This window comes from Miscanthus floridulus, chromosome 17 (genome assembly GCF_019320115.1).
Source record: "Miscanthus floridulus cultivar M001 chromosome 17, ASM1932011v1, whole genome shotgun sequence".
NCBI classification, from domain to species: Eukaryota; Viridiplantae; Streptophyta; class Magnoliopsida; order Poales; family Poaceae; genus Miscanthus; species Miscanthus floridulus.
The window spans coordinates 16,434,640-16,440,565 of NC_089596.1; the positions used below are offsets into that span (position 1 = coordinate 16,434,640).

Below are 5,926 nucleotides of genomic sequence, written 5' to 3' on the forward strand. Positions count from 1 at the left end.
AGAGACTAATTAAAGCTTCAGGATAGGTTCTTTTGCTTATCTTTGTACCTGAAGATATGTACTGCAGGCTGTAGTTTGTTTTTGAGCTTCATTGATTATATCATGTGAGAGATGAGACTTACTTATGCTTTATCTATGTATCTCTTGAGACATGATCTTTATCTATATATATATCAGTGGTTTCTGGACTTGAGAAAATTTGTAATGAGTGCTATGTGTGAATTACATGTGTCATATTTATTTTCATAAGGACTATGCATGCTAGAATGAAAATATTTGATGTGATGCCTTTATATTTATTCTTGTATGATATATCTTGTCATATGCATCACGGTTTCTCTTTGTCACACACACATGCACCCCATAGATGCAATGATTTAGGGGGAGTCTCCTATTTGTTTTAGTATGTGCAACTGACATTTGAGGTCAGTTTGTGAATTCTAATCATAAACACATATTAAGGGGGAGCCTCTCATAAGTCATTGAACCCAAAAGTTTAAATGTTTATATCATTTTATAAGCTTTAATCAAGTTGTCATCAATCACCAAAAAGGGGGAGATTGAAAGTGCATCTAGCCCTTTAGTGGGTTTTGGATGATTGTATGACAACGTGATTAAAGGACTAACCCATTTACTAAGTGTGGATAGGTAATAGGTTATCTCACAGGTACTTAGTGAAAGCCAAAATGATGTGTTGTTGTATAAACAATCTAGTTCAAGCACAAGACAACAATGCAAATGGAATTCATGTGAAGGCTTATTTATTGTGGGATTTCCATGTACTATGTGAAAGCAAGCTCATGATTATTAGTTAATGAGACATGAGGGATTGCATATGGAATGGTCTCATATTTGAAGCTTGCTAAATTAAAATGAAAAAGATAACAATACATATGAATGGATGATTCAACAATAAGATGTGACTTGATGGCTTGAGATGGTGAAGATAGCAAGGAAAGGCTTCGAGGTACTAAGCAAGGATGAAGGGCAAGCGACGGCTTGGCGGCCGAAGAACCTAGCTAGGGTGAAGAAGAAAGTACTTGCATTTAGTTAAGGTACTAATCAAGCTAAGATGGTCATATTGATGTGAAGAATCAAATCTATAATGAAGTATTTGATGAAAGTGACTTGATACATTTGGGATTATTCAAATTTGATGAATGGAATCAAGTCACATGCTCAAGATGGCTATGCTCAAGTGAAAAGATCAACATCAACATGTTAGCACCCTTACTTGATGAAGATTGGAAGGGACGGCATCAATTCAAAAGAACAACTCAAGTGGTACAAATTCATATTTCCGTTTATCTTGAGTTTAATAGGTATGCCGTACTACTGAGAGGGATGCATCATGTTAATAGATAATGTTTCATAAGTGCTCAAGCCAACCCATGTGAGGTTTGATTATTTGAGCGACAAAAGTGCTAACTGATTTCTTGCTGGTTTGGCAATACCGGACGTGTCCGGTATTTGTCCAGCAGCTATAAAATTGTTGTTCTCAGGTTGGTTCGTCGGGAGTTCTGACGTAGGTCGGGAGTTCTGACGGTCGGGAGTCCCGGCATGGGTTGGGAGTTCCGACGTCTCGCACTTCGACAGACTTGGAGGTTTCACTGTCCTGGTCATACCGGACGTGTCCGGTATGGATGACCAGAAGCCAACGGCTAGTTTTCAAAAGCCTTGAGGGTCGGGAGTTCCGACGTGAGTCAGGAGTTCCGACGGTCGGGAGTTCCGACATACGTCGGGAGTTCTGACACCTCACTAACTTTAACTCAGTTACATGTTTTTCAAAATTGCTGAGGGTCGGGGGTTCCGACTTGAGTCGGGAGTTCCGACGGTCGGAAGTCCCGGCATTCTTTGAGAGTTCCGACGCCTCACAACATCACTGTAACTTAGTTACCGTTGGCGCAGTGTGAGTCATATCGGACGTGTCCGGTATTGCAACGGCTATAAAACAGCTAGTTTTTCAAGGGGGCTATAAATACCCCCAAGCCTCCACCTTTGGAGGCTGTTGATTCTGCTGAGATAGACACATGTTTTTGAGCCTTGCCAACTCTCCTAAACCCTCTCTTAGTGAGTGTGTGATCCAAATTGCAAAATCAATTTGTGGGTTGAGAAAGAATTTGAAAAAGAGAGCAAGCCACCACTTGAGCACTTGTGCATATTGTCAATCTCGTGATTCGCGTTTGTTACTCTTGGACTCTTCAGTCCTAGATGGCTAGGCGTCGCCGGAGAGCAACCGAGAGATTGTGGTTGCTTCAGAAAGTTTGTAACGGTCGATTCCGCCACCTCGGAATCAAATTAGTGGAAGGAGGAAAAGGAGTTGGAAAAGACTTCGGCTAGAGTGACCTTCGTGGTACCCTCTAGGGCTGACCTTCGCTGGGTCGCCCACAGCCCCCTCAACGGAGAGTAGGACTCGAACGAGTCCGAACTTCGGTAAAACAAATATCGTGTCTAAATTCACATTTCATTTGATATTTGTGTTGCTCTAGCTGTTCTACAGGTTCTCTGTGTATATTGTCATCTCCATTAGGTGCCTGCAGTTTGGTTTGAAGATAGAAATCGAAAGGAGCAAGTTCAGGACCAATCTGTAGAAATCGTGTATACCGGACACGTCCGGTATTTCCTACCTACATTGAAAATATTTATTCTCTGTTCTAACTTGGTGTTGCAGGGTTGTAGCTTCTAGATGTATTCTTTATACCTTATTTACTTTGTGGCTAACTTGTGAGGGGTGGTAGTACTCTTAATTTGGAGTTTCCATTTTGGAAACTCCCCTTTCTAATTGTTTCCACATTTAAAGGTGTTAATTTTCAGAAACGCCTATTCACCCCCCTCTAGGTGGCTTCCTAGGTCCTTTCAAGTACCTATTCCTGTATGCCTAGGATTGGAAGAACTTGCAGCTGTTTTTTTGTCACAGGAAGATTTGTTATGCCCCACAACCTTGCATTTGGAGCACCTGATGACAGTCCCAACTTTTGACATTTTTGTATGTTTGGGTGGCTCAGTTGGGTCCCTCCTTCTCTCGGTTTTGGGCCTACCTGGCATCCTCACATATCCTGGAGCTCTAAGTGGGGGTCTATCTGATACAGGCCAATTGGTCATGCCTTCAACTGGGTTAAGGCAGTAGGCATATGTCTTCCAAAAATCATCAACTGAGTAGCAGTTGGCAATGTAGTCCTCTAAGCTGCTAGTCTTAAAATATATGCAGGATATGGCATGTGGGCATGGCAATCCTGATAGCTGGCAGTATCTACATGAGCACTCTTTTTTATCCAAGTCAACTGTAAATCTATTCTCCCAGTGCACCACTTCAAATTTTTCTGCCCCATTACATATTGCATGATAGTGGCCTGACATTGTGATGTAAGAATTCAACTTCTTCAAAATGTTAGGGCATATGAAGGTAGACCACCTATGTGATTTAGTAACATTGTCATGGATCCTAACCATCACTTTCCTTATTATTGTTTCTAACATAGTGATTATTGGAAAATATCTAGCTTCGACAATCCACTTGTTAAATGACTCACACAAATTGTTATCCACACTATCACAATTTGATCCTAACCTAAACCATGCCCTGCTCCAGTGTTGTCGATGAGTGTTAAGAATAGCTTGAGCTCCTTGAACTGTTGCCCTAGCTAACCTTGCTCTAGCCAAGTTGAACAACATCAGACAAGGGGCCTTGGCACAAGCCCAGAACTTCTTCTGCCACTCCTTTTCAGTGAAATGTTTCTTCCAATTAGCATATATATGCCTTGCATAATTTTTGTGTTCTGCGTTTGGAGCCCAGTTTTGCACTGCATTTAAAATTCCCTACAATAAACCAACCTAGAGTTACATACTTTTTTGTAACACATGTAATGCAGTAAAGCTCAATATGATGAAGGCAGCACACATACCTTTTGCTGATATGAAATAAACACCCAATCAAAGCCATCACCAACACCCAAGTCCTTAAACAACAGACCACAAAACCAATCCCAAATTTCATTTGTTTCTTTTTCAACCACAGCCCATGCAATAGGGTACATCTGGTTGTTGGCATCCCTCCCTATAGCACACAACAATTCACCATTAGTTGCACCTTTAAAAAAGCATCCATCTAGTCCCACAACTCTCCTACAACCTGCAATGAAACCTTTCTTCAAGGCATCCAGGCAAATGAACATTCTTTGAAAAGTTGGAGGCTCCACATGTGGTTCTTTTACCACTATGACAGTGCTGCCAGGATTACTTCTTAGTAGCTCATCCTGGTAGTCATACAGTCTCTGGTACTGTCCTTTTGTGGAGTCCAGTACCTTCTACATGACCATGGCCTTTGCTCTCTTGAGCTTAGCAGTGTTAACATCTGCAAACATCTCTTCTTGCACAGTCTGCTTCATGCTTCCATAATTCCATGTAGGATTGGCCATTATGAACTTCTCATACCTCTCTGCAATCCTTCTAGCAGTAACCAACCTGTTGTCCCTCCTAGGAGGACATGTGTGGAATTCATTAAATGTGACAATCTGCCAGCTCTGAGTCCTAGTGTTGGTTGATAACAAAATGACCCATGGACAGTGCTTCCATTCACACTTTGCCCTCACTCTTGTTGGCTCATCCTTTACGAATTTGATATATTTTCTCTCAGCAAGGCCATATCTAATTATTGCCTTCTTAAATTGTTGTTTGCTTCTGAACTTCATGCCCAAGGAGAAAATTGGAGTACCTAGGCTCTTCTTAAACCTTGGTAGGCCATCATTGTTTCTTATTAATTCTCCCTCACTATGAGCTTCCACTTCAGAGGCTTCTTCTTCACTGCTCTTTACATATGGAGTACCATACCCATCTTCAATAATTTCAAATCCGGCAAGCATACCAGTTGAGCCTTTCAGCACCACATCATCTAGTGTTGCACTTTGTCCCTCCTTCATCTTCTTTTTTAAATCCCTGAACTTTTTGATAATTTCTGCAGCTTCATCATCATCTTCAGAAGAGCAGGAGTCTCCATGCATGTAGTCACTGTCTGCACTTGACTCTTCTTTCTCATGCGCCTTGTTCTTAGCTTTTTCTGAGTAGTACTCTTCATTTGCAGCCTCATCTTGCTATGGATCCTCAACATATATATCAGCCACCACTCCTTTTCCAATAGCATCTGACATTTGAATGCAAGCATTGTCGTCTAATAGAACACGAAGTCCACTATCAAGTTCTTTACCAGGGAATAACCAGTGCAGCAAAGCCCCCTCTGATATAGTGCAGTGATCTTTTAGATGACCAACAACCTCTGGCAAAGACACTTTATCCCTCTCAATGTGAGACATTGTCTCCAATCCACCAAAATAGTCCAATCTATTACCAATTTTGACAAATTGACCATTGAAATGGAACCTCACAACAAGGGTGCTTAAAACATCCATGTCCACACTGCAAGTAGAATTCACTTCAATCAGGTGCTTAGAACATGCATCTACTTATTTAAAAACTCATTGACATAACCAACTCCCGATGCATAAGTACATCCTACACTCAAATCACTTGGATCTCAACTATGCAGCACAAGTAATAAACTAAGCAACTGTGTTGAATAAACTAGCCTCCAAATCAACCGTGTGCCCTAGGCAATCGAATAAACAAACCCCTAACTAAGCCCCCAACATATTCTTAACCTTACAGTACACACCAATTCCAAAGCATCAGAATATAAAATCTAAAGATTTGGGGATTAGTTGGCTTAACCTCTCCGCTGTCTTTAGATCCCAGCGTCGTGGCCTGCCCACTGACGGGATCTAGTGTCGCCGCGGTAGGGAACCTCAGTGCCACCACCTCTACTGGGAATCTTTCTTCTCCGTCGTCGTCACCGTCTTACTAGAGCGGAGAGAGAGAGAGAGAGAGAGAGAGAGAGAGAGAGAGAGAGAGAGAGAGAGAGAGAGAGAGAGGAAAT

At 41.7% G+C, this 5,926-nt stretch overlaps 1 pseudogene; it reads right to left on the reverse strand.

Annotated features, from left to right (window-relative positions):
• Positions 1 to 2,856: 2,856 nt before the first annotated feature.
• LOC136515299 (uncharacterized) lies at positions 2,857 to 5,402 on the reverse strand (annotated as a pseudogene).
• Positions 5,403 to 5,926: the final 524 nt, after the last annotated feature.